Genomic DNA, 27,352 nt, shown 5'->3' with positions numbered 1-27,352 from the left:
ATGAGACTGCACCTTCAGCCTCCTCATAGCATATCATTGCTAAGGTGAGTCCCACCCACAGCACAGACACAGCCCTCCCACTTACAGCCCTCCCATTTCCAGGATTTCAATCACTGGAATAAAGGACAAAACCTTTATCTCTTTTCTAAGTAATTCTGTGTTTTGCTGCTGAGTCAAGTAACATCATGACGTCTGCCAAAAAGGATCTGCTACATTCTACTACTCTTTATTACATATTTTACCTTCTATCCTCACACTCCACTTCTGCTAGGTATAAAACTTACACAATATAATTAAAATTATGTCATTTTATGCAAAATTCATATTTATATACATATTTATTAACAAAGTTCACATTTAAAGATCTTAATAATACTGAACTGCTTCCTTTCTGTCCACCATTCCTAGATAGATGCCTCTGCTACACCCTCAAAATTGTCTCTGTCATAAGGCCTCAAGCTCTGCCAGGGGAGGTTTAGGCTGGACATTAGGAAAAAATTTTTCACAGAAAGGGTCATTGGGCACTGGAACAGGCTGCCCAGGGAGGTGGTTGAGTCACCTTCCCTGGAGGTGTTTAAGGCACGGGTGGACAAGGTGCTAAGGGGCATGGTTTAGTGTTTGATAGGAATGGTTGGACTCGATGATCCGGTGGGTCTCTTCCAACCTGGTTATTCTATGATTCTATGATTCTAAGAGACAAACTTCAGAACTTTAAAGTACTCTCTGAGTGAAAATGGAGTAAATTCAGATGCTACAGAAATTTGAAAGAGTCAGTCGTGTAAGTACATTTTTGGAGACACAGGATTCTTCGCCTCCAAATACACAAGATGCTTTTTTCCTTGTCTGCTAAATGTAGGTCTAGAGACAAAAGGAATGGGAAACAGATCTCAAACTAGCTGGGAAGCCACACAGAGCAGAGAAGCCCCCTGGAGAATGTAAAGTGGCTGATACTTTTTTGTTTGCTTGAAACAGTCTTCAAGCAGCTTCTCACTAATGCATAGTTTTAAGTCATCACAGGTTTTGGAACCAAAGTGGTTTCTTTTAAATAATAATAAACACCAGCAACAAATAGCAAAGCTCATCATCCTAACTCCCAGGTGACAAACACCAAATATGACACTGAAATCCGACTTCGGGAGCATTTCACATCACATCCTCAGATGGAATGTGGAATAGTTCTATATCCTCCAAGAGAGTTGCACTGATTTTTATCACCTTAGAACCTGACAGTGTAACACAATACACTCACAGGAAACCTAACGTTCCATCAGATAACTGGTGAACAAGCCCTTTAGTTTTCTCTCTGATATCCCATCTTTTTGCTTGCCACAGGCAATTAAGTGTCCATCATTTGTTTGAACAACCAAACCAAAATAATTACAAATGTATGTTACACTACAACAATCGCATATTAACAAGGCATTGGGGCCAATTAATCGTTATGCCATCAATATCTAATTTGCATAAAACTATTCTCTTTAAAGAGTCCATGTTTGGGGTGACAGGGTTACCTCATTGATTATGGAAATGCCCCGTCAAGCTTTGCAGAGGCAGTCAAAAAGAATAAAAAGGCCTGTCTGTTTCCAGTCCAGCCAACATCCTACAGTGACGAGGCAAGGCAGAAATGAGGCAGATAGAAGGAAAGAAGGAAAGAAGGAAAGAAGGAAAGAAGGAAAGAAGGAAAGAAGGAAAGAAGGAAAGAAGGAAAGAAGGAAAGAAAGGGAAGAGCAACAATGTGGGCTTAAGTTTCAAAAGGCTGGGCTACAGTTCAGGCTTAGAGGCAGAAAGCTGCAAGAAGCCAAATCCAGAGCATGTCAATTCACAGGGCACTGCCAGACTGACTCCTTCCCAGCTATTTCACCTCACAGACCCCAGTAACACAGCTCAGAACCAGTGTCATAATTTTCCATTTTACCTAGAACTTCCTTAAAGGTGCATCTAACAGGAGATATATGCCACTTAAGCCACCAGTAAAACAATACATTCTCCTTGCAATTTGGGATATCAGTGTTCCTGAAGACTTTCTCTGAAGGAACGCTGGCTTCTTCAGTTAGCAATTTTCTCCCTGAATCCTGCAAAGAATTCTCACACTGACTGTGGGTGATAATTGTAATTGGGATATTTTTCCACTCATCCAGCTGGACTGTGGATTAAGCTCCAACCACATCTGCTTGGCCCTGCAACAGAGGCAAGGGGTTACCCACAGACTAGCCACCCAATGACATGTCCCTGGCACAGCCCAGAATCACCAGGTAGCTGCTGGGACACAGCAAATAGAGAAAAGGATGGCCTCCTCCTGCTCATCCTTCCAAAACAGAAAGCAGAGGAACTTGGCTGTACTGGTGGATAAGAAGTTCAACGTGATCTGGCAGTGTGAACTTGCAGCCCAGAAAGCCGTGAGTGTCATGGGCTGCATCCAAAGTAGTGGGACCAGCAGGGCAAGGGAGGGGATTCTGCCCCTCTGCTCCACTCTGGTGAGACCCCACCTGGAGCCTGGTGTCCAGTTCTGGAGTCCTCAGCACAAGAAGGACATGGAACTGTTGGAGCAAGTCCAGAGGAGGCCACAAAAATTATCTGAGGGCTGAAGCATCTCCCGTATAAGGACAACCTGAAAGACTTGAGGTTGTTCAGCCTGGAGAAGAGAAGGCTCCGGGGAGTACTTAAAGAAGCCTCCCAGTACTGAAAGGTGCTCCAGGAAAGCTGAGGAGGGGCTCTTGAACAGAGAGTGAAGGACAAGTGGGAATGACTTTAAGTTGAAAGAGTAGAGATAGAAGAAATGTTTCCCTGTGAGGGCAGGGAGGCCCTGGCCCAGGTTGCCCAGAGCAGAGGTGGCTGCCCCATCCCTGGAGGGGTTCAAGGCCAGGTTGGATGGGGCTTGGAGCCCCTGATCCAGTGGGAGGTGTCCCTGCCCATGGCAGGGCATTGGAACTAGATAGGCTTTGAGATCCTTTCCAACCCAAACCTTTCCATGATTCCCTGATTCTGTGACTCCAGTTTTGGGTTGATGCAAGTCAGACTTGCTTTTATTCCCAGGCCTGGGTAATACAGGACTTACTGAATGTTATTCTTTCAGAATCTTTTTTCCCTTAGAAACTGAGAACTAAGTCATGATACAAATAAGCCTCCTAAAGGATAATTAAGCCCTTTCCTATAGTAAAGGAAAGGTATAGAAGATAGATTTATTTTTCTCCAGAGTCAGCGAACAAGCCTCTAACATGAAAGAAAAAAAACAAAAACTCTCATCTCCAAAAGCCAGGATTTACTGCAGTTCAATGTTTTCAGTGTTGCAGTACAGTGGACAGCAATATACCAAACACCTAGACCTGGTTTCAGACTATCCAAAGTACATATACCTACAAAAGAGACCAAATATTTGTCAATTCAGAAGAGAAAAAGTCCAAGCAACAAGGCCATCAAGTAGAGAAAGCAGAAGACTTCCTATGGCAAGTACTGCAAAAAATCCTCAGTGTAGCATATGTTATACCTGCAACACATTTCATACCTTATTCTCTGTGGAGGGCTTTTCAACACTGAAATGGGGGACAAGGTGAAGAGAAGGGAGTTTAAAGTGTGAGCTGCACTCTCTGCTCCAGAAAGCACAGTATGCTGATTCAAAAAAAACATTTTCAAAAATGCCTGTGGGTAAATTTGAGCTGCCCACAGCTCCCCAGGGGCAGTCGAACTTGCTGTCGAGCCATTTATGTGGATTTCAGTCAAATTCTAATTTTAGTGTTCATTAAACATGGGTAATTCCCAAGCCAATCCCTGCATCACCTAGTATACATAATACCTCTACAATATAGGTCACCCTAGCTTGGAAAACATATACCAACATCAAAGTGTAACCATTTCATTATAAATATTAACTTTATAAATAATTAGGAACTTCTTAATTCTTTACGAGATGCTGTATAATCACAAATGTTTAAAAAACATTACAATGGGAAGAGGGGTGGATGGTTATGGACTATTAGCATATATACACATATAACACACACACATCCCCATATCAGAGAAAGAAGAGGTCTAAATATGCTGTGTCTGTCTACTTGAGGCAGAAGGAAGGATCTTTTTCTGAAACATAGGCTGCTGAGGAGGAAGTCTGGTCTCTGCTTCAACCAAAAGGAAGCCTCAAACCTGCTGTTGTAATGAATACTCTCAGCTTCTACCTGTTCTCTTCAAAGCTCTTTGGTGCAGGTAGGTCCTCACCACCAAAGATGCTGTTTTGAAGTTCATTTGTGACACTAGGGCTGACAAAGGACACAGTAGTGAGGTTGTGAGCATCCTGTACGAAAGTTTAGTTCTCCTGGAAGCTGTGGAGGCAGGGGTGTAAGAAGTGTAACTTCATCCTGCCTTAACCTTTCCCCTTGCCATCCCTGGTCCTGTGACATTCAGGCTGCAGGACAGTTACTCTACTCTGTGTCTATACCAAAACCTAGCACTTCTTTCATGAGTTGCAAAGTAAGCACACATTTTTACTTACGTTTTTGGTCCTGCAACTGAGGCATGGAGACATTCATATGCTTTCAGAAGTTTGCTGGAACTTGAGTGACCAGGCTGGAGAGAGGATGATTCTATGACTCTGAATAAATGAAGTAGAAAGGTTATACCAGAACTCATAAAATAACTAAAACTGGACAACTACGTCAGAGTAGGCAAGTCTGACACAGAAAGCAAGGAAGAAGTAGAAGTACACTGGAAGTAGAGACTGTATTGAAATGAACCCTGCAAGAGGATCCACTTCCACAAGGACACAGATATATAATTTTATAGTAAAAGTTGTATTGGAAGCATGGACATCTGGAGCACCTCCCTTAAGAGGACAGGCTGAAAGAGTTGGGCTTGTTCTGCCTGGAGAATAGAAGGATCCAGACAGACCTTAAAACAGTTTCCAGTACCTAAACAGGCTCCAGGAAAGCTAAGGAGGGGCTCTTGATAAGGGATGGCAGAGATAGGACAAGGAGAAATGGTTTTCAGCTGAAAGATGGGAGATTGAGATGAGATCTTAGGAAGAAATGTTTTGCTGTGAGGGTGGGGAGGCCCTGGCCAAGGTTTCCCAGAGAAGTCATGGATGTTTCATCCCTGGATGGTCTTTAAGGTCCCTTCCAACCCAAATCATTCTATGATTCTATGATTCTATGATTTCCAGTGAACTTCAGAGCCTTGTGGGAGAAGTGAGGGGTGGAGGATGCCTGGGGCACAGCAATCACGAGACAATAGAATTCTCAGTTCTAGGAGAAGCAAGGCAGAGAATGAGCAGAACAGCCGTCTTGGACTCCCAGAGAACAGATTTTGGCCTGTTTGGAAGGCTGATTGATGGAGTTCCTTGGAAGGCAGCCCTAAAGGGCAAAAGAGCACATAAGGGCTGGATGCTCATTAAGAAGGAAATCATAGAATCATAGAATCATAGAATCATAGAATCATAGAATAGTTTGGGTTGGAAGGGATGTTAAAGATCATCTAGTTCCAACCCCCCTGCCATGGGCAGAGACACCTCCCACTAGATCAGGGGCTCCAAGACCCATCCAACCTGGCCTTGAACACCTCCAGGGATGGGACAACACAACTTCAGAGAACTACAAAGATGCTATTGCAAAGCCAGAAAGGGGCTGAGTTGTGACCGAACATATCTCAGAGCAATAATGAAACTCTGACAACTTCAAAGGTGCCTGAACAGCCAGATACCATTGCCACACTGGTCGGAGCACTTGCCTGACTTAGCTGCCCTGCTCCCAGCAGCCAGCCTTGCTGTGTATCACCAGAGGCCCAGGTGCTGCAGGGATCACAACACGGTGTCACTCGACACTGAGCTGTTGGTGAATGCAGATGGGCCAGGTGACTGTTTCAGATGGCCCCAGAGAAGCACATACACCCTCCCCCACCCCCTTAAATAACTCTCCATAGAACCATAGAATAGTTTGGCTTGGAAAGGATGTTAAAGATCATCTAGTTCCAACCCCCCTGCCATGGGCAGAGACACCTCCCACTGGATCAGGCTGCCCAAGGCCCCATCCAACCTGGCCTTGAACACCTCCAGGGATGGGGCATTCGCAACTCCCCAGGGCAACCTGTTACAGGACCTCACCAATCTCATGGTGAAGAAATTCTTCCTTATGTCTAGTCTAAATCTGCCCCTCTCCAGCTGATACCATTTGCCCCTTGTCCTTGACCACAAGCCTCTGTCCTTCCCCTGCTTTCTTGTAGCCTCCTTCAGGTAATGGAATGTTGCTATAAGATCTCCTTGGAGCCTCCTCTTCTCCAGGCTGAACAAGCCCAATTCTCTCAGCCTGTCCTCGTATGGGAGGAGCTACAGCCCTCTGATCATCTTTGTAGCCTCCTCTGGACCCGTTCCAACAGTTCTATATCCTTCTTACATTGAGGATTCCAGACCTGAATACTCCAGATGAGGTCTCACAAGAGAGGAACCAAGGGGCAGAATCACCTCCCTCGATCTGCTGGCCACGCTTCTTTTGATGCAGCCCAGGATACAGTTGGCCTTCTGAGCTGTGAGCACAAATTGCTGGCTCATGTTGAGCTTCTCATCAACCAGCATCCCCAAGTCCTTCTCTGCAGGGCAGCTCTCAATCTTGTCATCCTCCATCCTATACTGAAATCGGGGATTGCCCCTACTGAGGTGTAGGACCTTGCACTTGGCCTTGTTGAACCTCATGAGGTTTGCACTCCTCCAGCCTGTCCAGGTCCCTGTGGATGACAGCCTGTCCTTCTGGTGTAGCAACTGCACCACTCAGCTTGGTGTCATCTGCAAACTTGCTGAGAGTGCACTTGATCTCACTGTCTATATCATTGATGAAGATATTAAACAGCACTGGTCCCAGTACTAACCCCTGATGGACACCAGTAGTCACTGATCTCCACCTGGGCATCAAGTCATCGACAACTACTCTCTGAATATGACTATCCAACCAGTTTCTTACCCATGGAACAGCCCACCCATCAAACCCATATCTCTGCAATTTAGAGCGAAGGATGTTGTGGGGGACCATGTAACAAGCATAAGCATAAGCATAGGCATCATGACCATGAGCACCATTTATTGCTTCCTTTGAGGAACATCTACTCCTAATCCAATAGTTGCATTTTAAATATAAACCTTTGCCCAGCATTAATGTAAGAAAGTGGATTAAACATAGTCTGACTGCTTGCATTTTAACAGCTCCATAGCTCATGTTGTTAATGTGCTGTTGGGTTTCTTTTTATTAATTTATATTGATTTTAAGTGCTCAGAAAAACAAAGCCTGACGGAACAAGCTCAAGCCAGGCAAAGCCTTGATCAGCAGCAGGTACACGTCCCCACAGAGCACTGCCAGGGCAACTCATTTGCAGAGAGCAGCCCACCTGAAGTTTTGCTGCCAGGGCCCCAAAAGTGAATCGTCTTCCCAAGCCAAAGCATACCTTGCATTTCTACAAGGTAAGCCAGCAACATTGTAGAGATCAGGCTGGCGTCACTCTGCTTTTCTTAGTCTCACTCTAACCTAAGAAAGACTGCTTTTAATTCTGCTTGCAAGAAATCAACACATAAACATGCAGGTCTCTGTTTGAGAAAGAGAAACAGTGGCTATTGCAAAAATCAGCAGAAAATTTTTAAAAAATAGTAAATTCCACAGACTTCCTGCACTGAGCAGGCGATGTACTTATAAGTGATTTGCTCAGGAACTTTAGAGTTATGCAGTTCATGGCCAACTGCTTCCTATCACCTGGAACCCAGATCTTCCTTTCATCCTTCCCTCCAACAATTTTGCTCAGCTGCTCATTCACAGTTATACAACCTTGCCATTCCTAAGCAATTCAGGGCAAATGAGGCTAACCACTGCTGCTCAGTACAGCTGACTCTTCTCCCTTCTCCAATCTTACTTAGGAAATAGCTGTGGGATTTATTATTTGGGATGGGATTTCAATCCATCACGCTCCTTGCTCAGGCACATGTTGTAATTTATTTACATCTACCTCAGCCACCCTAAGGACGAGTGGAAATTTGTCAGTCACCATCCTAGGGCACTCGGATGGAGCAAGAGTCGAGTCCCACACAAAGGACATCTTTAGCTTTCCTTCTGTCCTGGTCCCTCACTTGCCCTGGATCTGGTTGCTTTTGCCAAGCTGTTAGCTAAACTAGCCTTGCCACTTACAGTAGCAGAAAGAATGCAACAGAAAGTTGTGACTGATACTGAAAGCATCACTAATTCACTTGGAAGGACGCAAATAGGAAAGAAGGAACCAATGGGTGAAATGGAGGGAAGTAGAAAAGTATCTATTTCTGAATGCTAAGTATGTTTAAACTAGATAACAAACGGGTGGAAAGAGGAAGAGAATTGAGAACTACAGATGAAAATAAGAAACTAAGAACTGTAGAAAACTGTAGAAGGATATAGATGTCAGCATAATTAACAACAATAAGAAGAATTTAATTTTTCTGTGTTAAAAATGTGGAATCCTAAGAATGAAGTGGAAAGATGCTGAGGAAGGCAGATATGTTCAATAGGAGGAATAAGCTTTGTTCAAGGCTAAAAGAGGCATAAACATTGGCAAATAGTCAAATATTTACAAAACATCACTCGCAAAATGAAAAAAAAAGTGCAAGTTGGGCAAAGCTGTATGTGTTGAAATGTCTCCTTCCACATGAGAAGGGGCTGGTTTGAAGCAGCTCTGGTTTGAAGCAGCTCTCCTCACATTCAGTATCGCAGTGAACTTTACAGGCTATAAAGCCTCACAGAAAAAACACTTCTTGATTAATCCATATGGAGCCTACCACCATCCAAGTCATGCACTCATGGGAATGCTAGCTCTGCTGCAAAATAAACTTGAGCCAATGCTAACAGAACACAAGAAAAATAAATCTATTGGGAAATCCAGAGTATCTTTCTGATCCAGTTGTGTGATTACATAGCTTATTCAGCCTCTTCATTTTTCACTTTGTAAAACGAGGAAAGTAAACATCCCTATATGTCTAGTTGGTAAAGTTAAGAAATCATCTAAGATACTCAAGGACTTGCATTTTTAGAGTGTTATGCACAATGCTATACATTATCTAAACCTCCTTACTCAGGGAAGAAAGATTTACCTGTCTTATACGAGCACCACACACATCTCATAGCATTTCAAGAACAAAAAAAGATGGGGGGAGGGGGGCTGGGAAGTGCTCTGAGGCCATTTAGATTACCCAGGAAAATCAAAAGGGAGTATGGCCTGCAGCTCGTGGCTGTCAGTGGGAGCTGGAACCTACAGCCCTTTGAAAAGCTCAGCTTAAGTATTTCTTGGTTTTGACCCAATAAATTCTGCAAAGAAATGAATAAATGCCTCACTTCAGTTCCTATCATCTCTGCTCCCTCCCTTGCTGGCAGCCCAATACTGAATTCATTAAATTTCATTAAAATATACATCTGGTTCCTGCTTTTACAAGGCAATGAAATCTGCTGGTCTTTGCAGAGCAAGTTCAGCTGCTCCTGGTTTAATGTGGCCTTTCTGGCATCAGGACCTACAATGTCTGAGTTAAAGATTCCTGTACTCAGCTGACAGCAGGTTCCTGCAGTCCAGCTAAAGCCTGTGCAAGGTGAAGGTCGGCTTAATGACAATGAAGTTTGGTGCTCTGGTACATGCAGAACTGGAAAACTACAACTCCCATATGACACCCTGCAGAATGGAGGGCCAAAACGGGACTGGAAACATCATCCAGTTATACAGGCCATGAACTCGAAAAGTTCAGGTGGAAAAAAAATAATTCATTCTTCATTGGAAGATGAGTATCTTTGTGACTATAGTGATGTTTCCTCTCAGAAAATTCCATTAACAGAAAATAATTAGAAAATTCTGTGGTAAAAGTTCCAGGGGTAACTGGACACCTCATATGACGCTGCACACACTTGCCAGTCTGTATTCACTCTCAAGGGTGCAAAGTGAAGTGAATTATGTTAACATTGACAAAAGTTCTTTTTGGCAGATCCAAAATACATCATTTTGATTGGGAGAGATTCTGCTGGGATAGGTTCACAGGGATTTGATGTTCCATCACAGGGCTGCAAGGAAGCAATGTGTTGCTTCCTTTCTTTCTCTGAAACTGAGCAGCTGGGCTCTACTGTCAGATGTGGAAGGTTCAGGAGACTTAATTCCCACTCCACCAAGAGTCACAGTACAATCTCATCTGATAAATGACTGTGAACTGCTGGACACTCCCAGGCTATGATCTGTCAGCATCTCCTTCTTAACAATGATGGAACAACTCTACTTGGGTGAACCAGCAAGTCTACAGCACATAAAACTGCTCTGTATTTTTATAAGGCACAGGTACAGATCCCACTGGAAACTGAGGGTGAAATGCAGTAATGCTGGAATCTTATTCTCCTGTAATGTGAAGTTAAGAAAGTCAGAAAATTCCAACCCTGAAGATGCAAAGATTACTGCCACCTTTTTAAAAATAAGCACTTAGCCTCATCTGCAAAGGCCAAAAACTCCCCACCCCACTGCACTCTCAGACATGCTGCCACCACCACTGGAGCCCACTCACTTCTTCTTGGAGGCTGAGAAAGGTCAGGGCTTAGCTATCTTGATTCAGAAGTTTCTGTACCTTGATAAGCGGCAATTTTCCACCTCCTGCGACCTTGAGAAGCCCCGTTCCCTCCGGGCATGCCAATAGTTGTAGAACAGGGAGTGCAGTAGGAAATGGATATGATAGAGTGAAAGTGATTCTGTTGTCCTTTCACACTCCCTCCGTGAGATGTTGAATGTGTCTGAATGTGATCCATGAAGACATTGATCCCCTGGGAAAGCAGAGAAGTGTAAGGAAACTTCAAGTGCTCTTTACCCAGACCTACCTACAGGAGAATGCACTGAGCACTACAGTAAGAAGATACATACGTTATCGATAGCCCCATGTCATGGGACAAGTCACAGCAGAGGTGAGGGAAATCAGATGTGTCCTGGGGTTCTGGAGGTTACACAGTCACTAAAACACTTTCTCCTTGAGAAATAACAAGTAAACTGCTCTCTGTTGTGGTCTCTTTAGCTGCCCTGTGTTAAACTCAGCTGCAGGAGAAACAGAATGTGAGACAGAACAGTACATTAACAGTACATTTTAAAGGGAAAACTGCAGAGATAGTACTCTATTTTAAATCTGTCAACTCCATAATTAAAAGAAATATGTATGATTAACTGTAAGAATTTTCTGCTTATGTTTAAGTCCTAAAGAATTAAATCAAAATCCTTAAAAGCCATTGCTAAATGAAGGAGTACACAAGCTGGCCCTATCAGTGCAGTCTGTCACCAGCACAGGTTTTATCCAGCTTAAACCACTTTGTTCTTTGATCAGAAAGAGTGGCTTGAGTGGGTTTATGTAGAAGGCTGGCAAGTTTCTCAGCTAGGGCAGCTGTGTGCTCAGAGCTCATCTCAGGAGTGATCCTGCTTTCCTGTTCCCCTCTCTCCAACTCCCAGGGCCTGATTTCACAGAGGTCCTGTCAAGCAGCAGGAGTTATGCTCCGGTCAGCAGGGCGACACACAGCAGTAGACATGACAGAGTTCAAACTAGCTCAGCAGTCTACAATGAGAAGCAGTACATGGGAAAATGACAACGTTCTACAGTTTCCCCTCATTGACTCCAATTCTCACTTCTTGAGGACCACCATGACATGTCTGCTTCAGGACAAGTGCCCGGTCAAACCAGGAAGATGCAGGAGAAAGTTCCTTCCAAAGGCACCGCCTCTACTCCTCACTTCTGCCTCCTTCTCTCCCTTCAATCGCACACCCTTGGCCCACCCTCAGACAAGCTGCATGTGGCTTCTGTGAGCCCAGGGCTGGCAAAAGCCACTGCTGACCTACTTCCAGCATGAGATCTGCAGCAATAAAATGTCTAAAGGAGGAAGGTTCTCATTTGATGCCAGGTCAGGTTTAAGGCTCAGCAATCCATTCCAGTAGCACACATCATGCCAGAGTATGGCCTTCACTGGATTATCTAGAGCACTGATGTGCAGAATCAGACTTCACTGTCACTAATTGCATTACGGGACCAAGGACTGAAGCTTTCCAAAGCTGCCTTTCTCTTAACCACAGTGATCTGCCTTATGGACCAGGGGGAATGAAAGGAGCATTTAAGCCACAGAAATCAATAGCAAACCCTTTCTGATATTAATGATGACAGATTAGGACATTGCTGTCTAGGAAGAAGTGCCTGCAGGATCACACTTGTGTTTAGCTTCTGTTTTCTAGGAGGGATTTATTGAACGTGAAGCTAAACACCTTGTATAGATGCCTTGTGTGTTTATTGTCCCAAGGCTTGAATTTTTGCAGTGGTTGTTGGTGATACAGGTCTTCAGTGATGCCATTATGGACTTAATTCAGATCTAAATTTGATTGGCAAATTCACCGATTAGGTTTCTAAATAATCTGGAGACCAGTGGAGCCCCTAACCATGAAAAATGTGACACTGCTCTTTGCTTACCAGCTGGGGTCTCCAAGTTCTTTGGGCCCACAAAGTGACAGTTTTTCAAAATATACAGAGACTAATATTTAGTTTCAGCTGGCAGAGCTCCATAAAATGGTTTGGACCTTACAATGCACTTAAACCCTTTGATAAACAGACTATATAGATTGAGCAGATGGTGGTTCAGGAGTTCAAAATGCTCAGGTTTCCACCTGAACATACAATAACCTGGAGGCAGAAGCAGAATAACATCTGAACAGGTTGGAACTATGTCTAGGATGTCACAGAATCACAGAATCACAGAATAACCAGGTTGGAAGAGACCCACAGGATCATCGAGTCCAACCGTTCCCATCAAACACTAAACCATATCCCTCAGCACCTCAACCACCCGTGCCTTAAACACCTCCAGGGAAGGTGACTCAACCACCCCCCTGGGCAGCCTCTGCCAGTGCCCTATGACCCTTTCTGTAAAGAATTTTTTCCTAACGTCTAGCATAAACCTCCCCTGGTGGAGCTTGAGGCCATTCCCTCTTGTCCTGTCCCCTGTCACTTGGAAGAAGAGGCCAGCACCCTCCTCTCTACAACGTCCTTTCAGGTAGTTGTAGAGAGCAATGAGGTCTCCCCTCAGCCTCCTCTTCTCCAGGCTAAACAACCCCAGCTCTCTCAGCCGCTCCTCATAAGGCCTGTTCTCCAGCCCCTTCACCAGCTTTGTTGCTCGTCTCTGGACTCTCTCCAGAGCCTCAACATCCTTCTAATGGTGAGGGGCCCAGAACTGAACACAGTATTCGAGGAGTGGTCTCACCAGTGCCGAGTACAGAGGGAGGATAACCTCCCTGGAACTGCTGGTCACGCCGTTTCTGATACAAGCCAAGATGCCATTGGCCTTCTTGGCCACCTGGGCACACTGCTGGCTCATGTTCAGTCGGTTGTCAACCAACACACCCAGGTCCCTCTCCTCCAGGCAGCTTTCTAGACAGACTTCTCCTAGTCTGTAGCACTACATAGGGTTGTTGTGCCCCAAGTGCAGGACCCGGCATTTGGCCTTGTTAAACCTCATGCCATTGGACTCTGCCCAGCGGTCCAGCCTGTCCAGATCCCTTTGCAGAGCCTCCCTACCCTCCAGCAGATCGACACTTCCACCCAGCTTAGTGTCGTCCGCAAACTTGCTAAGGGTGCACTCGATGCCTTCATCCAGGTCATTGATGAAGACATTGAACAGGGCTGGGCCCAGCACTGAGCCCTGGGGAACCCCACTTGTCACTGGCCTCCAGCTGGATTTCACACCATTTACCACCACTCTCTGGGCCCGGCCAGCCAACCAGTTTTCCACCCAGGAGAGTGTGCGCCTGTCCAGGCCAGAGGCTGACAGTTTCTCAAGCAGAAAGCTGTGAGAAACTGTGTCAAAGGCTTTGCTGAAGTCCAGGAAGATCCATCCACAGCCTCTCCCTCATCCAGTAGCCGGGTCACTTTGTCATAGAAGGCGATCAGGTTAGTCTGGCAAGACCTGCCTTTTGTGAACCCATGTTTACTGGGCCTGATCACCCAGTTCTCTTGCATGTGCTTCATGATAGCACTCAAGATCACCTGCTCCATGACTTTCCCTGGCACTGAGGTCAGACTGACAGGCCTGGAGTTTCCTGGGTCCTCCCTGCGACCCTTCTTGTAGATGGGCACAACATCAGCCAGCCTCCAGTCCAGTGGGACTTCCCAGTCTTCCAGGACTGTTGGAAGATGATGGAAAGGGGTTTGGCCAGCACATCCGCCAGCTCCTTCAATACCCTTGGGTGAATCCTGTCCGGCCCCATAGACTTGTGGGAGTCTAGTCGGGCTAGCAAGGCTCTGACCCCCTCCTCTTGGATCACGGGAGCCTCATTATGCTCCTCTAGCTCCTGGGTTTGTACACAGACGGAACGACCCTCCTTACAACTAAAGACTGAGGCAAAGAAGGCATTAAGTACCTCAGCCTTTTCCTCATCCCCTGTTACTGTTGTTCCTTCTGTGTCCAATAGGGACTGTATGGTCTCCCTAGTCCGCCTTTTATTATTTATATATTTGTAGAAAGATTTTTTGTCTTTCACAGACTTGGCCAATCCAATTTCTAGGTGAGCCTTAGCCCTTCTGATTTTTTCCCTACACAATCTCACTTCCCTCCTGTAGTCCACCCAAGAGGCCTGTCCCTTCTTCCAGAGCCCATAAACATTTCTCTTCTTCTTGATATCCCTCAAGATCTCTCTATTCAACCAAGCTGGCTTTCTCCCCTGCCGGCTTTTTTTCCGGACCATGGGGATGGCTTTCTCCTGAGCTGCTAGGACCACCCTTTTGAAGAGCTCCCAGCCCTCCTGGGCTCCCTTGCCCTTGAGTGCTGTCTCCCATGAGACTTCACCAACCAGCCTTCTGAAGAGATCAAAGTCTGCCCTCTGGAAATTTAATGCTACCGTCTTGCTAACCACCCTCTTCACTTCACCTAGAACAGAAAATTTTATCATCTCATGGTCACTTAGTCCTAGGCGTCCACCTACCGCCACATCCCCTACAAGGCCTTCTCTGTTCACCAACTGCAGGTCCAGGAGGGCACCATCCCTTGTTGGTTCATTCACCAGCTGTGCGAGGAAGTTGTCTCCCACGCACTCCAGGAACCTCCTAGACTGCTTCCTTTCTGCTGTGTTGTACACCCAGCAGATATCAGGCAGATTGAAGTCTCCCACAAGAACGAGAGGCATTGATCTAGAGATTGACCGCAGCTGTTTATAGAAGAGCTCATCAGCTGCTTCTCCTTGGTTGGGTGGTCTGTAACAGACTCCCATCACAAAATCTACCTTCTGGTGGGCTCCTCTGGTTTTGACCCACAGGCACTCAACCTCCTGATGGCCACAATCCATCTCAATGGAGTCCAAGTCCTCCCTTACAAAGAGGGCTACCCCGCCTCCTCTCCTACCCTTCCTGTCCCGCCTGAAAAGCTTATACCCCACCATAGCCGTACTCCAGTTATATGAGTCGTCCCACCACGTTTCCATGATGGCAACGACATCATAGGCTCCTTGCCCTACGACAGCTTCCAGCTCTTCCTTCTTATTTCCCATGCTGCGTGCATTGGTGTAAATGCACTTCAGCTGAGCTGCCGAGCCTTCAGCCCTCCTAGAGGGAACAGGGTTCATTCCCAACTGCCTGGTAACTGGAGTAGTTAACACCAGAGTGCCTGCATCTCCCTTAGCACCCCGAGGTGTGTTCTCCCCCACTTTTTGTGTGGTGAGGTACTGGTGGTCCTCGCCCGGGCACCCTCTCCCAGTCACCAATTCCCCATGTCCAGGCTCGTTCCTGTCTAGCCTGGGCTCAACCCCCTCCCCCTTCACATCTAGTTTAAAGCTCGATTTATGAGCTTGGCTAGGTTTTTAGCAAGGGCTTTAGCCCCCCTAGGAGACCCATGTGTCCCGCCCTTAGCGAGAAAGCCTGGGGGTGCGTGAGCCCCCCCATGATCAAAAAAGCCAAAGCCCCTCTCCTCACACCAGTCTCGTAGCCAGGTATTAATCGAATTCTTCATCCTGGCTTCCCCCTCCTCTCTATTTAGCATTGGGATGGAGCAGAATACTACTTGTGCCCCAGAGCCCTCCATCATTCTCCCAATTGCCCTGAAGCCATTCTTGATGGCTTTGGCCTTTTTGTTTGTTAGGTCCTCATTACCAGTTTGGACTACTATCAGAGGATAGTAGTCTGTCTCGTGAACCAGGGAAGGAAGTTTTCTAGCTAACTCCTTCCCTGATGCACCCGGTAAGCAGCAGACCTCTCTGTGGAGCGGGTCCGGTCTGCAAATGGGTCCCTCTGTTCCTTTTAGGAGGGAGTCCCCTACAACAATCACCCTCCTCTTCTTCTTGATGGAGGATGTTTTTATCTTTTTCTGAGAATGGTGCAGCCTAGGGAAGGATTCTAGGCTGTGGGAGCCACCATCCTCATCCTCATGGCTGGATTCCACCTGCAACACCTGGTACTTGTTCGCCAGGGGGATCTGGGGCTTTGCTGTCTGCGTGAGGGGAGCAGGTTTCCTTCCTCTGGCAGGGACTTGCTGCCAGTCCCCATTTCTTGTTCCCCCAACCGTGCAGTTTGCAGGTGGATGATGTTCGGACGCACTAGCTCGAGCAGGCTGCTGAGTTAGTGAGAGGGCCCTGCTCCACTGGTCAATCTCCCTCTCACACTCCCTGATGGTCCTCAGCCTCTTCACCTCCTCTCTTAGCTCCTTCACCATGTGAAGGAGTTCCCTCACTCGAGCGCAGCTTTCACAAGTGGGGCCAGTACCAGAGGCACGAGCCGGTGTGGGAGGGGGGCCCTGCCTGCAGCCCAGGGGCTGGGTAGCTGCCTGCACCCACTGTGGCTCCGTCTGGGTGGCAGCATCCACCCTGCCTGCTGCAGCACACGGAGCAGCTTTAACCTTCTGCCGGGTGGCCACCATGGTCTTCGGTGTCTTCTGCCTATTCCCTAGGTCCTCTCTGCACCCTGCCTTCTCGCCCTGCCCGCTCAAACTGCCACGCTCCTCTTCGCGGTGCTCCCAGGGGCGCAGTTTAAATCTCCCGCGGTAGCTGCCGGGACCGCCCCCTCCCGTCAGGCACCGCGCGGGACCAGCGTGTGGGGGCTGTCAGGACCCCCGCCTGGTTTTGTTTTGTTTTGTTTTTCTGGGATTTTCCCGGCTCCGGGAAGCTCCCACCGCCTCAAAAAGTCCACCCCACCACAGAACTCACCGTCCTGCTGCCAGGTGCTGCCGAAGAAGCAGTGCTCTACTTGTTAAATACTGAGGGAGCACTGGTTTTAAAAAGAAACATGATTGGCTGGGATAATCTATTTCTTGGGAGAAAACATCCAGTCCTACACAGAGGCAGGCAGCTGCATTGCTGTGTAGCCCTCTTCGCAAGTCAGCCTATTTCCATGGCAGTTTGCTGTTGTGCCTCCAGCACTTCATTTGGAAGGCTGTATGTGAATTTAATTGCTCTAAAGGACAGATATGGACATTTACTCTACCTCTTAAGAGTATTTACAATGAAATTCAAGTTTTAACCTATCTTCTTTACCTTTCAAAGGGAGACATCTGCAGGAAGACAGGTCACAGTTGTGTAAGAAAGCCAAGAGCAGACTGGCTTTTGAGCTGAAGGGCAAAGATAGAAAAGAAACCAAATTCTTCAGACTACCACTGCAAGGTGTACGTGGTCTGAGTGACGGCTCCCCACAGACTTGACAGCTTCACAGCTTCCAAGGGTACAAAGTTCAAATGCATTTCACATCTGGGAGTGGTCTGCCTGACTCACCACAAGCACAGTCCTCCAGTGTTTTCCCTTTCCAAGGTATAAACAATGTCTTGGAAAATGTGACTGGATGGGCAAAAAAGGAGGTGCTGAGCCATCCCTGTGAGCAAGTGAATTACATTTTCCTCCTGGGATGCTGGTGCCCCAGACCAAGTTTCTCCTGCAGGAAACTGACAAGTGCAGTGCCAGGAGAAGCCAATTTCCAACTACAAGAGCTGAAAACCTTGTCCAGGGTTGGACAATTTGATCCTGCAGTCCCTCACTCTCTTGAATTGCCTTTGTTTACCTTGGTGTTTATCAGTTAAAAGAAGAAAGAATACCAACACTGAATGGAACTAGTGGCAGCAGTTGCAAAGGAGAAGGGAAACCCAGACTTTCTCATATGACAAATATTAAACCTTCTGTTTGCATTAATAATTTTCCTCCTGGATTTTGCCTAGTGGTGACAGCAGTTACAGTGCCCAACAGAAAAGCAGGATTTCAGGCACCACATCACCATAATGTAAAAAATATTAACTCAGGCTTAGTAACTGTGCAATTTCCTGGTGCTCTTTTAAAAATGGGGAGGAAGAAAAGGATCTATGTCAAACATGCATACCTAATGAGTCCCATGACCTGATCTGGAAAAGACTCCTCAAGATGCTGAAAAAGCCAGACCTGAGGCATTGCACGGAGATCTGCTCCTTAGAGAGGAATTCCAAGGCATTCCAAGGCATCCCAAGGCATCCAAGAAGGTGTCCCAAAATAAATACCAAATCGTTTGTCACTCCAGAAAACAGAAGCTTTCTGTGATATTCTGGCATCTCTCACACACCTGATATTCTCAATTATTTAAGATCCCAGTGAACACCCAAACACCAGCAATTAATGGCTGATTGAGAATCACGAGTGCTCTAGTCCTGCCTCGGCGAGAGGTCAGCCATGAGCCTAGACAGGAAGGTTGGAGTGGCCTTAGAGAAACAAAACAAAGGTCTTGTTTCTGGTAGTCCTCCTTTCTCTCCTTAAATTAGCTATTAGATGAAAAAAAAAAAAGAAAAAAGTAGTGAAAACTAATGTTTCGAGAAGTTAAATGGCAAGTTGTGTTATTTTTAGGGGGTGAGATGACAGGAGGCATCACATTTGAAAGTACTCACTTGATCAAAGAGCCCTAAAAGGATTCAGCAGCACCGAGAACTATATATCAAATAGGATTATAACAGAATTAAGGGACTGAACCATTTATAACTTAGGGCAGTCTCCTTCTTTGAAGCCTGCCTGGGTAATTGATCCATTTTTCTATAAACCAGAACCACAGCATTGCATTAAAAATCTGTATCTCTTCCAAAACTATTACCTTTGTACAAGATAATCAGAGGAAAAGGTAACATTTGTATGTGACACTAGAATTTTCACTTGAAAAAGAGAACAGTCATGACATCTAAATAGAGAGAACATTTTTCTACCAGTATTATCATGTCCAACAAATTCTTCTCTGCGGCTTGTCAAAGCACCAGTTGTGCATTAAAGAAACTGAAATCACACAATAGAAGTAGAAGCCGTTGTTCTGTTTCACAAATGGAAAAGGACATAAATGCACCAGTGGCATTTATTTTACTCTTTGGGACATTCAGATAGGGCTGAGAGGAAACATAAAGACACACACACTCACGTAGGTTGTCCTTGGGAGAAATCCTGGCCCTGTTCAAGTCAAGTGCAGAACTCCCAACAACATCAAAAGCACCTACAGATGCCAATGGACTGCATGAAGTAGTGACCCCTTTACAGGTATCCTTACACTCATACATTTATTAAACACGCTAGCTTAACCGGAAAAAAAGAGACAGAGTAATTCCAAGCTCCACACTGCAAACCCATCACACTTATTAAAGCAGTTTGTTCAGTCAAGTCTGGATTTTAGTGAACTCAGTGGATGGAAGAAATGCCATGTGTCTGTCTCCTGCTACAGCGGACAGATCCAACCTTTCCAGATGATGCCGATATAAATAGGACCAATGTTAGTATGTCTGAAATCCAGACAACGCTTTCACCACCTAATATAGCTGCTAGAAAAAAAGTTAGCCTAACTTGTGCAGGCACTTTGCTTTATCCTCTGGTGCCACTGACCTCCCTCATCAACTATAATAGCAACATCAGCAAACAAAGTTCAGAGTTAGCAGCAAATACCCCCTCCTTTACCTCTGCATGCAGTTTCATCTTAGGAAGTTACCGCTGCAGTTAAATCCATAACATTGCACAAGCATAAGTCTAGTTATTTGCGCAAATGGGCACATGAGACACAATCACATCGCTCTTTACTGAATCATTCTTAAATTTTCAGTTCTATTGATGACTACTCTTGGTATGATGCAGCCCATTACAGAGCGAGTGTCTCTCAGCTCCTTTACCTAGAGTGAACAGAGGCTGTGCTGGAGGAGTCAATTCTCCCCTGCTGTTAACAGAGGTGCACCTGACAAATGATCATTTGCTTCTACTTGTGGAGTTTACATGTCCACTCACACACACAAACAGATGGAAGAACCTTTACTGTAAATGTTCTTGTGAGGTGGCAAGGATGTATGCAGACTAACTCATAGCCAATGGCAACTGCAGATTATCTGCAGCTTCAGGTCCTACCTTTTCCATATTAAACTGTGGAATACAATCTTCAGAGTCAAACTGCTCACCCATTGTCAAAGACAGTGAGAGTTTTCTCTGCTGATTTAAATAGATGCAGAAACAAGAAGTTAGGTGACAGCTAAGCACGTACCAAGGGTGTATCCGGACCGAGATGGGGCATTTCACAACCGGCAAAACAAATCTCATTCTCCACATCTTTTTCATAATAAAATGTTCCACCACTCGCTTTTGAGGTGAGGAAAAACTACACATACCACTTTAAATATACTTAAGTATGAGAAAGTTATAGCTCCTCTGATGGATTAAATATTCCCATCTAGAAAAAAAAAAAAAGATTTGGAATCTGAACACTCCCTCTAGATATTTCTAATGTTAAAAAAAAAAAGGAGAGTTTTGCTCAAAACCCATAAAAAAAATACACCTTCTTAAAATCATTATTCACTTGGGTTCCCAGACATATTAATCCTGAAAGTCAGCAAACCCCACTCAACTTCATAGACTTACATTGCAGCTGAAGTTTTCACTTCTGCCCCCTCCGGGGGGTAAACAAACACCATTTGACCTTGCATTGGTTTCTTTGATTAATTTCCTATTGAAGCCCATTCTGTGGCTTGTAAGTGGGATATATGAGATCCACGGCATTTGGGCAGGCCCTTTATGCAGGGTTGTGTTTCTCCCTTACTGCACAGTACCCTGCACAGTTATGAAAACAATCCATCCTTAACTATTCGCTCCAGACTCAGTGACCATAGAACCATCCCAGCTGGCTGAGTTACACAGGCAGATCCAATTCCAGCCAGAATCAGCCCGAACTGTGCATTATATCTTGCCTCTGTTCCTGCTATTTAAAAATATTCACATAAGCTTGGATTTCAGCAGTATTTACAAAACAGCGATTTTTGTCAGGACAACAGTTCATCCCAAATCATAAAATCCTGTTCAAAATGTCACTGGAATTGCATGGCACAGGTTAGTTTGCTAATTCCATATTCTGATTGTTTCTTTTAAAACCAAATTAAACTTGACTTGCTTATTTCTTTATTTTACAAGACTCAAACCCACTAACTCTTAAGGGCAAAATCAAGTGTTGGTTTAACTCATAGAACCACAAAATGGTTTGGGTTGGAAAGGATCTTAAAGGCCATCCTGCTCCAACCTCCTGCCATGGTCAGGGACACCTTCCACTGGATCAAAGCCCCACATAGCCTGATCTTGAAACTCTTTCTGAATGTCTCACCTCAAAGGTTTCCACAGCAGAACCGTTTCCCACTGTGTGACTGCAGCTCTGCTGACTCCAAAACCAGACAACATCACAGACCCGCCGTGGCCAGCCAGTGCCCATGTCAGATATGCACAGCACCTGCAGCCAGGGATGCCGGCACACCACATGCAGATATGGCAGCAGGCCTCCCAACCCTTTCCTCCAGCACAAGAAGGGATTTGGAGGGAAAACCCAGCCTCAGAAAATACAAAATGAGAGATCTGCCTTGGACTTGAGTGAACTCAGCATTCAGTCTCTAGAGTGAAATTAGCCCACATTTAATGGGCCAGCATTCAGGTTTGTGCAGTGATGTTCAACAGGAGCAGTATGAAACTGTGAGCATTGCAAAGGCCCAATGCAGTGGCAAAGCTGATGCAGATTGCAGGGATATGTTGTTATTACACCACACGTGATTACCCCATCACCCAAAGATTCCAATTAACAGCACAGTCTCATTGCACAGCTCTGGCTTCAAAGGGAGTTTGATTTAAATAGACAAGGCAGGTAACTGAAGCCTTAGGATATACACTGCACAACTGAGAAACGAGGCAAAAGTAATTAAGTGACTTGACCAGGATTCTACAGGAAATCTTTGGCTGTGCCTGACCCTGGTTCCCATTATGCTTAGCCCTTGCCTGCAGCCATAATTACAGCAGCATTCTTCTGCTCTTACCTCAGCCTGGCTACAAGTGCACACACCCGGCAAAGACATGGCTCCAGTCCCTTCACATCGGCAAACCCAGCTCCAGTTAGGTACAAGTGAGTCCCCAGAAAAGTGGAAAAAACAGCTTCTAGGTGCTTCTCCACAACCCACCACTGTCTGTCATTCCTACCGGCATGCCACTGCACCCAAGTGCTGGCACACAGTCCCCTCAGCTAACATCACACAGTGCGGGGTCCCATACCCAGGAGAGCTGGGGTTTCAGCAGCCATAAACGAATCCGACAGTTCAGAATGTTAAAAACACTGTGGTTTATATTGCATAGATTAATAAGACAGGATTTTTTATTTTTTTGGCATTTCTTTAGTGATTACATTTTCACAGGAAGTCTACTAAAAATTATTAGTGGTGGTTTGAAGAAATGCAGCCTTGAGAATATTAACTGATGCTTGGAGATGCCAACCCTGTAAACTATTGGGACCTGCTGTAATTTAAAGTCAAAAAGGAATAAAATGGGGAATTTCAGTAAGTTTTCTTTTTCTTTTAAAAATTACATTAGAATACACTTGACGTATTTCTTGCCCTAGTTTCATCTTTGGATGTTGTTTGTAAGAATGCCAAATGAAATTAACTGAAGGACAGAAATATTTTTCTCCCTTTTATCTCTTCCTTTCTGTAAGTGCTACTGGAGGAAAAGCCCTTCAATACAGTTTATTGTTAAATTTAATCGGAAACAGTCCACTCTAAAATCTGAGAGCACCAGGCCATCCACTACTAGAAACTGCCATAGTTCCACGTGCAGCTGAGCTCCTCCCAAAAGCCTCTTAAAAACACAGCAAAACCTGACCTGCCAACAGTGGGTCAGCACTCATGTGGAGAACTTGCCTGTACAAATAGCACAGGCATGGCAGCTCTCAGTTCCTATGGGCTTTTTCCTTTTTCTTACTGGTTTTTATAACAACAGATAGGATGTGAGTCCCTGGATCAGCAGGTTGACAGAGACTTGCCAACAGATACGTGGTTTAACTTCTTATCGCCTATTAACCCATTGTGAATCGACTCACAAATTCATAGAACCATAGAACCATTGCAGCTGGAAAAGACCTCTAAGCTCATCCAGTCCAACCATCAGCCTAACACTACTGTGCCTACTAAACCATGTCCCCAAGTGCCACAGCCACATGCTTTTTGAAGCCCTCCAGGGATGGAGACTCCATCACTGCCCCAGGCAGCCTCTTCTACTGCTTTGTCACTCTTTTGGTAAAGAAAATTTTCCTAATATCCAATCTAAACCTCCCCTTGGAATGTTTCTCTAGGGTCTGCAGTAAAGTGGAGCCTGCTCCACGTCTTGACTTTGCAACATCAGAGGAAAGGCCTGCGTTCAGATTATCTGCTGCATAGGCTTGGTATTACAGAGGTTTTTCAGCTCTCTCTGCACAGATGTACAGAAGACTCTTTTAGGCTACAAAGCCCTAAAGCTGCAGTAGACTCTGTGCCACATAGAATCATAGAATCACTAGGTTGGAAAATACCTTTGAGATCATCTAGTCCAATTGTACCTGTGCACTACGAAACCAGATCCCTGAGCACCTCATCTGCCCATCTTTTAAAACTCCCCATAGATGGTAACTCAAGCACCTCCCTGGCCAGCCCATTCCAGTATCTGAGAACCCTTTCACTGAAGAATTTTTCCTCATGTCCAATCTGAACCTCCCCTGGTGCGACTTGAAGCCATTTACTCTCATCCTATCACTTGGGAGAAGACAGTATCCACCTCACTACAACCTCCTTTCAGGTAGCTGTAGATGTGTTAAGGTTATATAAGACTGCTTAGAAGGGCCGAGCTCCATCTTAAATGCTAGTTGCTCCTCTGCCACTGAACAACTGTCCAGGAATCAAGCCACACCCTTAGAGATTGATTTTTCACTACCAATAGGGTCAAAATGTCTTCTGTGAGATGAAACAGAAGCACATTGTCTTGTGTGGGAGTCTCCATACCTTTTTGTTTCAGACAGTATTTCCTCTCTAGATGAGCCCTCACTTGAAATTCAAGTCCCATTACCTGGCACTGCACACAGTTTTATGGCCAACGCCATAAGGAATAAAGCAGCTTTGCAGAGTGTTGACTGACTACAAAGAACCAGTACTGGGTTAACCATGGCACATAACACTGTAATGTATCTTTCCCCCATATCTCCACTGAAAGAAAACTATGTTTAAAACTGCCGATGACCACATCTCCTCCAGGTGGGGGCTGAACACACTCTCACCTGCTCAAGTTGGTGAGGTGCAAGGAAACAGAAGGATTTTACCCAAGGTTTGTCTTTCAAGCTCCAAGTTTCCATACAGCCTTACTCTGTGGGCTGTGCAGACTTCAGCACATGAGGAGATGTGTAATCATCCACGATTACATAAACCAGCTCTGATCCCAGGGCTGGAAACACTGAGTACACATCACCCTGCATTCAGCTTCCCTGGCCTATGAGCAGAGGTGCAGTTGTCTGTGACCACGAGAGAAAATATACAGATAACAGACAGATTGAGGATTGATATTGAGAAGGCAAGCCACCTCGGAGATGCATTACAGTTTTTGAAGGGAGAGAGTAAGTCATTATAACTGAAAGGCAGAGTCTAGAGATTAATTATCTAACTTGCTCTTCCACTGCTCCTTAGTGAGATTATGACCATGACTCCTGCAGAAAGGGGACACTGTGGTATAATTGTCTTAAAAGCTCTCTCTAGCTTAGTAGGATTTAATCTGTAAGTGTGATAAATCTGCATCAAACAGAGGCAGAGAGGGCACCAGTGGAGCCCAGGTAGCATGCTGCCTTGCAGCCTTTCCCGAGGTGCTGTCAGTGTACAGTGGGGCTGAGATGGAGCAATCCTATGGTGAGATTAATTCTGTATGGTGAAGGCAGAGCCAATCAGACTGATTACGCTCCGGATTTAACCTTAGCAATCAAACTTAGTGTATTTTAGGCCTATTTTTTACTCAAGCTTCTGAAAGCAGGAACCAAATAAAAATGTCCACATTTTCTCAGCAGGCAACTTATCAAAGATTTATAGTGACATTACAGTTTGTTTATCAATTGATTCATAAAGGAACGGAAATGAATACATTGCTTCCCCCCAGACCTGAGTCCAGAACCTGTTTAATCCTTTGACATCATGTGAGCTGAAAGCCCAAATTCCTTCAAAACTGAAAACCAGCAATACTGCCTTCTAGATTAACATTACTTTCAAAGGTACAAGCGCTGAATGTTTTTTAGACAGATAGTTAATTCTTTCTGACTCTGCTGAGTGTCAGGAAGGGGCTGTCATCTTCTCCCTGAAACCCCAGCCACTTCCCCACTGCATTGCTGGGTTTTGCTCAATGTGGTTTTTATTTTGTTGAATCCACTCCTGCCATTATGAGCATTTCGTAATTTCTACAAACTCCTTGAAATCAGTTGTTTCTGTAATTAGTAACTGACCACACACAGAACCAAACAGTGCAGGCAAGAGGTCATTAACTCCTCCTATCAGGCAGTATGAAAGGACACCAGTTTAATTCCATCTGCACTGCCCACAGAACTGCACAAGGATCTGGTGCATGTTTGTCTGCATGGGCGCATGCTGAAATATTCCTGAATTTTAAGGAAAGTCCCAATCCTGACCTGAATTAAATGTATCTGGCTTTATAGGCGGCCTAACCCAACCCTCAGTTCTGGACAGCGAGAGACACTTCAGATGAACCATCAGGGACAGATTCTGCCACTGTGACCAATCTGAGAGTTTCTCTGTACCAGCTCTGCCACAATCACTTGTAAAAAGACAACTCAGGGCTAAGGGTTACATATTCTTCTAGAAGGAATTATTACACAGCTTTTCTTTTTGAGGAAGAGTATCGATTAGAAAAATACTATAGTGAATCCAGATGGGACAAATGAGAAAAGCACACCAGCTGTATGTCTCATTTAGCTTATGATCCAGTTACATCACATAATGACACGTGATGTAAAACACATAACCTCTGCTACCAGCTTGGGAAACAGAGGAAACCCTGTATCCACACAGCTTTTCAGTTATTGACTTGGGTGTTAGTAGGTCCAAAATGGTAGCGACAGCCATTGGTAAAAAAAGCAATCGAACAACATTCATTGACAGAATTGCCCGGTCCCCGTAGACTGGCTGCAATTGGCAGCAGCTTCTCAGTTTCGATGTCCAAACAGAGCACAGCAATCATGGAGCTGATGTATCTGTTGTCCAGTCCCCACTTATCGGCATTATTTTTTTCTTTTCTTTTTTTACCATGGAGATTAAAAGACCAAAATTGGAGAGGAGTTCTGTGGTACAGATATCAGAAGGAAGAATATAAACAATAGTCAGGAAGATTGTGTTTTTAAAGAAATAAATGTCTCAATTGAGCACCCTGAGATCAGAGAAAGAATCCCACTGATCTCTCAGGGGGTTAAATCAGGTTCTTACCAATGTTACTCAATGTCCCAGGAAATGCTTCCATTTACGATCTGTTCTTTTCCCAAAGTGAGCCTTAGCACAAAAGCTTGTGTGTCATCTAGGTGGAACTCCTTTATTCTGGCTGAAAATCAAATATCATCTTCAAAAGGCCTCAGGAGCCTCTCTCAGGCTGCACTGAGTTACTACAGATGCCTCTTTATCCAGAATAAACCCGCAGTAACTAACTTGTTCACCATACTGATCAATGCAGCCTTCCAAGAGGGAGACTGCATGTTGATCATTCTGTAAGACATTGACATTGTACACTGTCCAAATGAAGGTCTTCCAAGTCCCAAGGGAAACTTCAGACGCACTTATCAGTAGCATAAACCACCTATTAAGTATGTGGCGTGGATTAAAAGCGCAATACCAAAAGTCTTTCATACAGGGATCAGGATTATGAGTCCCCAGACTGAAAGCGAACCCAGGCTGTTGTCACTCTTTTGGCATGCACAGTCCCATTTCATGCCTCATACACCATGGTGCCAAAACTCAAACAAACCAATTCTTCGGGGAGTAATGAACAGGGGGAGAAATCTTCTAAAAATTAGTTTCTGTCTACTACCTCCCACCTGCACAAGAACTCTTTCGCCATACACACACTC

The 27,352-nt window shown here is 45.2% G+C and overlaps 1 long non-coding RNA gene across 1 annotated transcript in view; it reads right to left on the bottom strand.

Moving 5' to 3' along the window:
• The window catches only part of LOC138726618 (uncharacterized), a 126,833-nt gene that overhangs the window by 66,942 nt on the left and 32,539 nt on the right, over positions 1-27,352 (bottom strand). The window contains exon 2 of the long non-coding RNA XR_011338460.1: positions 4,484-4,582. This is a non-coding gene — a long non-coding RNA (uncharacterized lncRNA). The remainder of the gene's footprint in view (positions 1-4,483; positions 4,583-27,352) is intronic.

This window comes from Phaenicophaeus curvirostris, chromosome 14 (genome assembly GCF_032191515.1).
Source record: "Phaenicophaeus curvirostris isolate KB17595 chromosome 14, BPBGC_Pcur_1.0, whole genome shotgun sequence".
Lineage (NCBI taxonomy): Eukaryota > Metazoa > Chordata > Aves > Cuculiformes > Cuculidae > Phaenicophaeus > Phaenicophaeus curvirostris.
The sequence above is the reverse complement of the archived record's forward strand: the minus strand, read 5'-3'. Positions and strand labels throughout refer to the sequence as shown.